Here is a 12,567-nt window from a genome sequence, read left to right as displayed (position 1 = left end):
CTCAATTCACGCCGTAAGTGTGCCTAAAATTTGAATTTCAAGTGAACGAGTCGATGAAAAACTGAACCAAAAAATACATTTCAACGCTTCCTTGTATGAAAATGACGCTGCAGTAGAAAGACTTGCGTTAGAAAGTTTTGAATTGTGACCGCACTTACGGCGTGAATTGATAAATATTGACAATACTTAATAATGTCAGGTTCTTTAGAGCAAGTAAGGTTGTTCGATGGATGCTCGCTCTTCCAACTTCGGAAGCATTAGTCGATAGATACATACTATGAAGCATATTTATCGAATCAATATTTTTTACACGAAAATCGAAATACAAATCGCAAAGGAAATTACTTCTTCAGGCGGTCCGGAAAAAGTCCTACCCGATTTGGGTCATTAATTTGGACTAGTTTTGACCGGGCTTCAAAATTGAAATTCGGACCGGGCTTCGGAAAAACCTCAGCCCGCACATCTCTATCATGGTCCCGCTATTTGTTGTAAAAAAATTTGATGTTCTGAGCATGATTTAACTTCGCCACTTACTTGTAAGGTAAAATTCATTTTACCTACCGCTTTCAAGTGAAGAATAAAGTGATCATCACTTCCACGTTTAGAATATTTCATTTTCCCTTTGGTATATTTATTGATGATCGCATAAATTTTGAATATCGGGGTTATATTTCCATTTTTCACCTTTCTCTATTTCTCTGGAGGCCTATTATAGTTACCTAGATATATATTCCTCGTTGTGCTGGTTTGGCAATTATGTAATATGCGTGTTATTTAACTATAACTATCATTAAGAAAAGTATATTCCTCCATCTGTTTGATAAATTATTGTTGTATTTTGATGGATTAGAACATCATAATTATGTTTTTGTGGATGTCTCCATTTTTTTTGTCGTATTATTGTCATAGTGTTCTTTAGTGTTCTTCCATTCCGCTGAATAGGTAGTTTTTCATAGAAATTTTTATAATGAAAACTATTACTTTCACCTTTCAGCAGTTCAATTAGTAAAAAATTTCTTACCAAAAATTTTGATTTGACATTTCAGGGGATCTCTGTGTAAAAATAGTAGATTATATATTGGATGCCATGAAAGCAATTCATTACGTAGTGTATCAATTTTGTGGAACTGTCTTTTCGAAAAGTATCGAAAATACCCTTCCTGGTAATGCAAGGGGAAACAGCTATATGTAATGGTGAACTTTTGCATGGGTAAAATGATTTTGCCCAAGTAGTCTGAAGCGCACACTTCGATTCACAATACTTTTCTGATTACCACGACGCTGCTTTATTTAGTTCTAAAATGTTGGATACAGTGTGTAGCCTGCTATCAGAAATCCGATTTCGTCGATGTCGATCTAGTACCTCACCTCTTACATAACACTAAATTTTCAACTTGACGCCAGTCTGTCGCTGCCCTGCCTCCACATTAGCATAAACAGATATTTAACATAAATTTTCTCAGTCTGAAATACACACCGCAGCATCTGGTCCGAATCTCAAGATAGAAAACTTGCATGCACTAAACAAAGGACCAATCAAGTACATAAATTGTTACCAAAAATAGGAAAACTTTGAGAAAACTCATTTCAATTCTCCTAGAGTCACATCTTTCGTTCAAAGTTGTCTCCCATCCTATTAAAAAAGTACCTTTTCTCCACACAACGAGATGTACCTCTGCCATCAGACATATTTGCAACAATATTCTTCACTCAAATGAAAGCCTGTCACAAATCCTGTCCGCAATCTTTGGCCACAAGGCCATATCGATTTAATCGATTTAAAAACATCTTGCAAAAAGCCATAAGCCGCATTACACTACACATCTTATGAATTTTATTTAAATATGACATTAAATAATGTTCGCTCAACAATCACAACCAATTCCGACTACTTAATAATTGTCTGCTGACAAACTAATATTACTCTGGATAAATCCAGCTAAAGCTTTCAAGTATACTAAATAATTCCAGGGGGTATTATATCGTCAAATGTGTGTATATCGTATCACATGTTCACATTAAAATGGTTTTTTATTTTCTCTCTTCTGAAATATGTGGTGTGGTGAGTGGTGTGTACACAACATATTCTGGATGAATGTACATTGTACAATCGAAAACGTACGCGTACAGAGGAAAATCTGGACTCAAATCTTTCCATGTCAAACACTCGAGATATGAAAACACTAGTACTAGTAGCAAAATTTGTAGTCGAAATTCGACTGTCGAATACCGGCAGTTTAACCCGTCAGGTTTTGACCTTTTGAGCGGACGGGTTGTGAGTCCGTCCAGTTGGCTTTCTGTCGGGTTTCAAAAAATGATTTTCGCGCTGGATCTGGATGAGTTTTGAAGCAACTTCAGAAATTAGTATTTCGTTTATGCTCATGTTGTCTAAAAACTCGAAGAACATAAAGAGCATAGCAACCTGCCACCTAGACACCCGAACCCGATTAGCGCTATCGCAAATGTTGTTCGTATCTGAAAAAGTCCTTTTAGGACGGGGTAGACGCTAAAAATGGTGGGCCGGTTGAGGCGGGTTTTCATAAACAGACAACGGTCGGTAAGGGCGGTCTGTAAGGGAGGGGGGTTGGTAATATGACACAGCGTGACAAGGGATGAAGGGGGTGTCGAAAATTCGATATAATAGCGTGTCAACGGAACCAAAGTAGATAAATCATTAAATGTAACGCCAATCCTTGAAAACACATAGAACCAGAGTTTCTGTAGAATTCGAATGTAGCGCACGTGAACTTCATTGCAGTACTTACGATTTCAAGATAATTTTTCGCAGTGTTGAAATACATTTCCTGCATTTATGGCATCATATTCCCGCACATTCCAACAATTCTATAAAAATCCGAACGAAATATGACGCTGCACTGTAATTCACCTAAAACTTGAATTCCGTATTTTTTGTGCATATAGACGTTAGTTATAGCGACTGGACGTCGCTTCGACGGATAGAGGTAACGGTGACATATCTGAATTCAATTGAGATTTGCTGAAGATTTACATTACTTTGAATATTCGTATAATTTGAGCGCAGCGACTACTGTTACCACTTCTCGGTTTGAAAACGTATAGTGCCAACCTTGAGTGAGTGCTCAGATTTGCGTCGGTGAACGAACATACTCAATTTATATATTAGTTTACTTCGTTTATATATAACATGATATCAATATGAATAAAAAAAAATTGAGTAAAAAAGCAAAACTCTATATCTGTTGTGTATATTGCATGATGGCACACTAAAAACATCGTTTTATTATGTTATTTTCAAATGAACTTAACATAACATTTTGTATGTTTCGATGTTGGAGGTCGTGGTTTTCGTATTATTCGATTTTCTTTGTAAAGAAAACTTAAAAAAATATCTATACAAACAGCACACACACACTCACACAAAATGTCATGGATATAATGTACACGAAATTGGAACGATAAAATTATTTTTCTCTTATAGTTCATATTGGATATGAGGTGTATTTTAGTGGATGGGTTTTCTGTATTATAATTTATAGATAGGAAAGTGTACGTATCATTCATGGCTTCAATTTGGGGTTTCGAACTTTATTTCGGAGCCAGAAATACATTACTTAATCTGGCCAGTGGGCTCAGTGGGACACTATTACTTATTCACTTATGTGGGCCCTATAACAGGAACTATCTTTGTGAATTCCTTTTCTTGAATATTCTTGATTTCAGGAAATAAGAGAGTTTTCAAGAATTCACTTCTTGAAAATTGTGGAAATTCTCGAATTTTCTTGAAAAATATTGAAAATTATTGAAAATATGCCATGTTCTACAACCTGTTTTTGCTTTCTTCGTACCAGCGATCTGTGCAAATGTTCTGAAGACTCGTATTACCAAGCGTTGCTCAAGGTAGCTGTCAATAGTCTCGAATTTTGTTATAGTCACCTTTAGCGTATGATTCGTTGGTCTGTCATCAAACAATGAATTTGTCCTGTACTTGGTCTTTTTCGCATTGATCTTAGACCAAGCTTAGAAGGAATTTTTTCTAGAAATTTCAAGAAGTGATAGGGAATTTTCAAGCAGCAATTGCTCGTAAATAGGAACTGTTCTGCCCAGTCGTAGACAGCAAGCGCTTTCAAGATATGAATGTAAAATCTAGTACTTCATTTGTTTTAACATAAGTTTTATGTTGTTTACTGTTGTCGTCGTTATCGATTTATTATTATTATTATTGTTATTATTACCAAAAATGCTGTCATCAGTGGTTAAGATTCTACATAATGTCTTGTGACCTTGAAAACTTCACCAATCTCGTGAATCATGACTTAATGTTTTAAATTTGAGTGACAACAAAACTTTCAACTGGTAAAGCATCTAAAGTTTCTAATGTTGCAAAAGTGGTTGACTAGCCTAAAAGCAAAACTAAGGTTGGGTCGAAGAACTGAATTTTTTTACGCTGCAACAAAATGACTCATTTCTTCGAAGTGATTTTTTGATACGTTGAAACCTGCACCTCAGTTTATGTTTTATTATCTTTTAATGTCCGATATAAAGAAACCGAACCACGAATTTAACTAAATTGTAAAATGAAGAATTTAAAACTGTTTTTATACGACAAGTTAACAACCAAAAAAAATGTTCGGAAACATGCTACAAACACATCATTAACATATGTTCACACTGACAATAAAAACGAAATGAGAAATAAATTTAATAAGAAATGGAAATACCATTGGTTAGGGGAATATTGACATGATGTTCCTCTAAAAGAAAATGCGAAGGCCAGTAAGAGTATTTGTCCGTTTATAAACTATATTAACTCTTCATACAAATTAGTAAACACCCATTAGAGCTGAGCAATCGTGCCGATTTGGTATTATTATTTCGAAATGTTTTGTCCTACAACGCTTTTTTTAGTAACTGATGATCAATGCGAGTTTGTTAGCAAATTTTACTTTACTAGTGAGCTAATGTGGCTATTCCCTCACCAGAGAAACCCTATTCCCTCGCTCGTAAAGTAAAACGTTATACTTTACACGTGAAATAATTTGATATCTCGTATCATCTGACGATATAATCAAATTACTTCACTACTATTAATCTAGTTAAACACGCGAACAAGCAAAAATGTTGTCGCGCCGAATTCAAACTTGTAGGGGAAAAGTTGTATCAAAATAAAGTTCACTCAATAGACCATTTAAGTTGGGAAAAGTAAAATTGTGACCTAAATAATCCAGAAGAGGATTCAAAAAAACCTCAGAAATCCTTCAAAATTTTAAAGTTGTAGAATTGGGAAGATGGTGGAAAATGAGTACTGCTCCTGGAGTAATGGTACACTCTTGGGAACTAACATACCATCTCAATAATTCCTAAAGCTGAATTTCATTCTACGGCCGAGTAACACCGTTTACGCCCACTCTGAGGGCTCATGATCCAGTAAACCGACTTTTTTCTCGATTGGTGAGATCCCTCGAGTGCACGTGTACTCTATATTTCCGTAAAAATATGCGTTTCCCACAGTATAGGTACTACTAAACGGTAAAAACTCTTCTGGTCATCCCAAAAAATTGAACAATTTTTATCTGTGTTACACCGACCAGCAGAAACATTATCCACTTGTTTTGCTGTATAATTATGCCACGAAAGCTATCACACAAAAATGAAATATAAATAACCGGTTCCCGCCCATTTACAAAAAAGTAAAGAGAGAAATGTGAGGAAAAGAAACACAGACCTTCCACAGCACAAATTTGTGTATAATCAGAATGTAATCATCTTTCATTTCCTTTATACATCAACTCATCGTTTTTCTTTTAAATATCTTTTCCCCAAAAAACTTGACACGTTGATGACGATGATCTGTAGTCGTGATAATGGCGCAGTGGACACTTTTAGCTTGATTTTTTTCGTTCCTTTCATTTTTGATTATAACTTGACCGAACAGATCGTTTCATACTACATCGAAACATTAAATTCTATCATATATAGAGGAACAGTTCATTTCGTCCAGAAATTAGTTTTTGTTTTTCGGGTTGATGTGATCTTACTACACGGTTTATGTCAAGTTCATAAATGCACACAATTTGTGATGAGTGAACGAGAGAGATAGAGTAACAAACTGAGACAGAGAAAGATAGTGTGTGTAGTATATCGATCGGGTCAACAAACCGTAAACGCGATTTCATTCAAGGTGATAAATATAATTGATTTCCTTTTGGACCCAGTTGTCTGCGATGCGCATGTGTAGTTTAACATTTGTGGTAATTGTAGATTTTATTCTTCACAGTAATTGACTGTCGTAGCGCGATCGAAGCGACTTGTATGACTTGTTCATTAAGTTCATTTTCTGGTCACTAAAAAAGAAGAAAATAAGAGGACAGAACAACCATGGTTTCGATCATTGAAGGAAAAATAATCTTGCCCAGCCGCGGATTTTAACACGGGACATCTCGATTATGAGTTGAGAGATTTTGCACCAAAGCTACGGGTTCAGACAAAATTATATTTAATTCGAAGTATGCTCTCTGAAGAGCTTATATTCATCGTGTAACTGATATAACGCCTGAATTTAGGTTATTCTTCGATCTATTACTTCATTTGATCTGTGCTTCTATAAAACTTTTAATTTGTTTGAATACTATACATCTGCGTGCAGTCTAGTCTATAATTTATGAATAAAAGTTACGATAGCCGCTCACTTTCACTAATTTTCAGAAAGTATTATAAATTGTACGTCGTTCGCTGTCAACGTAAAATTATTTTCAGTTTTTGTTTTTCATTTAATACCAAATGAATAGGTCAATTGTGTCATCTTGGCTATTACAATAATGGTATTGTAATCGAGAAAATACATTTTTTGAAAGCAAGCCAAAATAATGGGCTGTATGTAGCGTTGCTTGTATGTTCAAAATCAGCTCAATATAGAGGTCATCCGAAATATATGGTTATGTAATTACAAAACAAAATCCGACAACAGGACAACAACAATAAACATAAGCTAACGCCGACCCGTACAAAACACATATCAATATCGACAACCCCGTACGAAGTCAAATTTCATAAATTCTTATTTAAGGGATCATCCATATAGGATCGTCCGCGTTTTTTGAGAAATTTTCAAAGTATATACCTATCCCCTATTTAAAATATTTTATCTATCTAGAACGATAATCTCGAGCTTATCTCCCTAGGGAGTTTTTACTTATCTCGATATATCTGTTCTCGACAGATAAAATATGGTATGCACCTATTGCCAGACTGTTATTTTGACGTGTAGGCATTACTGCCTACGCCTTCGGCTCTGGCAATAATGTCCTACACGTCAAAATAACAATCTTGGCAACAGGTACATAATATATAGTATGAAGCTACAAACCTACATCTTTTACGGACATCCTTTATGGATGCTACCTAAACTAGAGGTGAGCGGGCCCCCGTTTTTTCAAAGTCCAACCCGACCCGAATCGATTTTAAAAACCCGAAAAACCCAAAACCCGACAGATACTGAAACCTGGCCCAACCCGAACCCGACCCGATTTAAATTTTTAGGACCCGATAACCCGAAACCCGACAAATACTGAGACCCGTTAACCCGATAGATATTGAAACACGCTAAAATCGAAAATATTTAGAAAACGCAAAAATATCATTTCATTTTGAAACGGTTTCTTGAATTTCCCAAGAAAAACGAAATTGTTTAAGCTAGTTCCACTTATAAGAATCTCTAAATGCAGAAAGGGGACATGTCCAAATCTAAAAATAGAATCAATAGATTTTTCTATTCATTCTATTTTTAGATTTGGACATGTTCCCTTTCTGCATTTAGAGATTCGTTCGACGCGGTGACTTTACATAGAAAATTTTAATTCGGGTCGGGTTTGTATTTTAAATTTAAAACCCGGCCCGAACCGAACCCGATCCGAATTATATTTTTGAAACCCGATAACCCGAAGTCCGTTAAAATTGAATCTGGTTCGGGTTCGGGTTCGGGCCGGATCGGGTTCGGGTCGGGCCGGGTTTTTGGCTAACTTCGGGTAGCCCGCTCACCTCTAACCTAAACTACTATATACCGCTATATTTACATTGTAAATAAACATTTTTCAGATAAATATGTTATATACAGCTGAAAATTTCTATATATATTATATATGCCTGTATATGGGTCAATATAGCTGTATATATGTGTACGTATGGGATGCCTAAAACCTGCCACACATAACCAATTACTTCTTCTCTATTAACAGAAACTCTCTTAAGTACCATTTTCCCCAAGATATTTCATTTTTAATATAATCAAATATGGCCGCAGGAAACCATTTTGTTAGGAGACCGAAAATAGTACTGACTCTTCACATTTGTCAATACCAAACAAAAAAAATTCATGAAATTCGGTCAAAATTTACTCGAGATATTAACAGAATACTCCACGTTCACTGTACGGTCGAGCAGCCGGATATGAGCTCACTTCAAGAGACCTAGCTCACGCTCCAGTGAACCGAATTTCATAAACCTTTTTTTTTCAATACATATTTAATAAATTAGTCGAAATCCGTTCAAATTTAGGTGACTTACAAGCAAAAACTGCTTGGCGCCTTGTGCCTAGAACTTATTGGGCCCCAGCTCGGGAGGTGTCTGTCCGAAATCAACCATGTGCGAACTTAGCTTGTCTTTTGACATTGTCAAACGGGAAAAAAAGAATGTTTTTAAATCGGATGCGTTTTACTCAAGTTAGAAAACCCACAGACAGACGGACAAACCGAGATTTTTTTCCGCTGATTTTGCATCTCTGGACAACTACAATAGGTTTCCCCTTGCTCAGGGAGTCCCATTCACCGTGTTACTAACGTATGCGTAAACCTATAGGGCCCCAGTACGTCGTACGGGTCTGAAAAGAGCGTTAGCCCCATACGAAATCTACAGACAACGCTTCAGTGAACTTACTTAAATTCATCCGGAATTTGGCCGACAACACATAAGCAACGAGATCGACAATTACGTAGCGTTTTCCATTGTTATGCTAGAAATCGGAAATGCTACAATGGAAAATGCAGCACAATTGTCAGGAATGCAAAATGACTCGCGAGATTCAGGCCTTACTTACTTTATGTACTCATATCATACATTGTCAGTTTGGTCCAAGGACTATCACTGAGAAATTTTGAGAAGACTTGGAAAGCTTTAAGAAATTTGGATAAATTTCTAGGAAATTAGTTTTTGAGATACTTTTAGAAATGGATTTCTCAAAACAGTCCCCAGATAAGACTATCTATGTGAATCACTGATTAGTATTTTTCATTTTTTTATTAACAAAATATTTTTACAAAGAAATTATTCTAATTAGTTTTTAGATTGGTATTATCAGAACTGTTCACTTTCAGCTACGGCTACAGAAAACGAAGACCAGGACACAGGAACTCATTTATCTTTGAAACTATCAAACAGATGAATGTTCAACATGAAAAAAAACACATCATAAGAAAAACAATCCACTTCTCCTATTCACAATGAAAATCTTTATTATTTTTTATTTATTCTCTTGCTGTATAATAAAAATGAAGCGTAAAATCTATTTTCAAAATTAACAAAAGACTTTCGACAAATTTATGGGGGACTTAGTAACAAAATATAAGAAATGAATATACAAACAACAACAACAACGAAAACGTTCGGTTCTCAAATTTCTTACGCTTACATGAATTATTATTTGTATAGGATTGGATGTATACCCCGTTCAAAACAAAACATTTCTTTATTAATAAACGAGGTCTTTTATTCTCTCTCTCTAAAAAAACCATCAACTTTAAATAATCAGTCTCCGATGTCGTTTGAATGAGATGCGGGAGCAAAATTTAAGAATTTTTCTTTTGACAAATATTCGGTATAATCTTAAGAACAAATGGAAAAATTTTTAATGGAATTTTTTTGGTTGAAAGGTATAACAGTTAACAGGGGAAGTTAGTAATCTTAAAGACGATGTAACCAATCTGTATTCAAATAATTTCTAATAAACATGTGAAACTTAAGTTTCAAAATTGGATACAATTCACTTGAGTTTCTCACGTCGAAAAGAGACAAAATGAGAGATACCGAATATTCATACGATTAAGAGCAAAGTTGTAGCCCAGGCGGGATGATTTATCTGCACCCAATTTTTTCTTTAAGTAAAACCCTGCAAAACGTTTAAAGGAAAATTTGGTTTTTTGGGGTGATATCCCACTTGGAAAAACCTTCGCAGATTCTGTAAATTTATGTAATCTGTTCAGATTTCTCCAAGTGTAAGTTATGACGTAGAAACCAATTATAACTTCAGAATAACACATTTTTGCTTGTTATTAATGGTTTTCCTTAAAAAAAAAAGATTTTTGTTCAGAGATATAATAAAAAAAAAACTAATATTTTCCGCCTACATTGTAGGCTACAAATTTGCAAAGGGTCCATTGCTCTTAATTGTATTTAAATATTTTATTTACTATTGCGATCTTCTCAAATTATATCTTTGCAATACAATTAAAACATTCAATTTGTATAATAGTGAGGGACTTACAAAGAACTTAAATAACTGATAGAAGGAGGATCGAACAAAAACTGCGAGTACCCTTCCGTCTGTTTTGGCTACCTAAGTTGCCACTGAAGGTAATGTAAATCATCAGCGGATCACAAATAAAATACGGAACCCAAGTTTCGCATGGTTTTCGTGCAGCGTCACAGTTCGTTCGGTGTAGCGCTAACGATTTCTATACAATAGAATGGATTGTAATTATATGAATGTTGCGAAAAATTCTAATAAAATCGTAGGCGCTACAGCGAAGTTAACTTGCGCTGCACTAGAATTCAACGAAAACTTGGGTTCCGTGTGTTTTTGTCGATTTGCGTCACCTTCAGTCGTTTATATATTATGATGGCGCAACCTTCATTACATTCTCAGATTGATGTTGTAACGATTGATGTGAATGAATCACTTCAATTTTTGGCATCATATGTGCCGAGTATGAATCATTTGACTATAAGTGCTTTGTGTTTTCACCTTCTAACCTGTTTTTCATTTTGTTGTTTCAGAATACTTAGTCCAACTGGAGATCCAGCACCTCTGGATAAACAAAGTGTCCATGCTGCTTAAATAGCCAATGACCCAACAATACTATTTCATTACATGGAACATACTTTTGTTTTCGGTGAGAAAATTCTTTTGTTGCTGCTGTAAGAAACTACGTATACGAGCGCTTGGTAGAGTATTAGTACGAGTCGCCTTTATCAATAAGGCTCTAGGGAAACAATAAAACTGGTGATATAATTTCGCTTTCAAATTCTTTAGTAAAGCCTAGTTTATACGAGCGAGAATATACATTTTTCGGTGAAGGTATGGCTATGATACTTGCCATAATGACACTATGTTCATAAGATTTTTGTCAAATTTTTATTTTCGCTCGATGTATAGACTATGCCTAAATGAAAAAAGGGGTCAGACGAACGAAATCAGCCGAACCTATTTTTTGACCGGCTAACATTCCCGATCAAGACAATCGAATGAAACCGTTTCGTTTACTTAACGTCTAATTGTCGACAAATTAACTCCAATTGCCCGACTAACCGTCGTATCAATAATTGATCAATCTGAAACTCTTCATTAAAACTGGAAAACTACAAACTTATTACAACAAACCTCAAAGTAACTCAGAATGCTAAGGAGCTCGGCACCACTCTATACTTAAAACGAAATTACAATAATCGAGACCGATTACATTCAATGATTAGCCGGGGAGGGAAAATTAGGTGCCAATTAACTTTTCGATCAGAAAACTATACTGTAATATCCACACTCTTACTTTTCCCTTTTTTATTATTATTATCCGACCAACTCAGCCAACCAACATTGTACTAACCCCGGTCCGTGTATACACATTTTATAATTAGCTTATTTATTACAAATTACGTGGAAGCCCCTACGTTTAAACAGCAAAAAAGAAAGAAAAATGCTCCGTGTACAACAACCGATTAATAAATTAAATACCAAAAAGCACATATTTATCCCCACATCATATTCCACATGTACAGTAGATAATCATACCGAATAATAATAATAAAATGAATAACTCATTCATTTACTTACTTTGCTCGGTTATGAGTAGGGGGCCGTTCATAAAGGACGTCCGCGTTGTCTACTAGATTTTCGGCACACCATCTCCCCTTGTCACACTATGTCCCCCCGGGGGATGTCCACTTTTAGTTAAAAACGAATTTTCTTAAAATTCGAAAAATATTATGAGAACTTAACGTAATTGCGCTCGAATAAAAATTAGTTATTTTTATTACTGTGCCATGTATTTCTTATGGCACAATTATTATCGCACTCCAATTTTAGAGCGAATATATAATCGATTAACAAAATGTTTTCTTCAACCTAACAATTGCTTCTGAAAATGAATATAATTGTAATTATGCAAAAATATGGCTGGAAACTAGGCGCGGACGATAATAATTTTGATTATCGATAATTATCAACACCATGCCATACACTTCAATCCTGGACAAAAGAAGGTATTGCCTCGCTCGTAATCATCAAACCTCCCACGAGGAGCACGACTTTCATAATAATTTGTC

At 35.3% G+C, this 12,567-nt stretch overlaps 1 long non-coding RNA gene across 2 annotated transcripts in view; it reads left to right on the top strand.

The window, feature by feature from the left end:
- LOC119079774 overlaps positions 1–12,329 on the top strand; it is a 49,626-nt gene extending 37,297 nt beyond the window's left edge. For both annotated transcript variants that reach the window (XR_005088224.1, XR_005088223.1), the window contains one exon: positions 11,026–12,329. This is a non-coding gene — a long non-coding RNA (uncharacterized LOC119079774). The remainder of the gene's footprint in view (positions 1–11,025) is intronic.
- Positions 12,330–12,567: the final 238 nt, after the last annotated feature.

This window comes from Bradysia coprophila, unplaced genomic scaffold (assembly GCF_014529535.1).
Source record: "Bradysia coprophila strain Holo2 unplaced genomic scaffold, BU_Bcop_v1 contig_333, whole genome shotgun sequence".
NCBI lineage: Eukaryota > Metazoa > Arthropoda > Insecta > Diptera > Sciaridae > Bradysia > Bradysia coprophila.
This window is presented reverse-complemented; position numbering and strand designations above follow the sequence as displayed.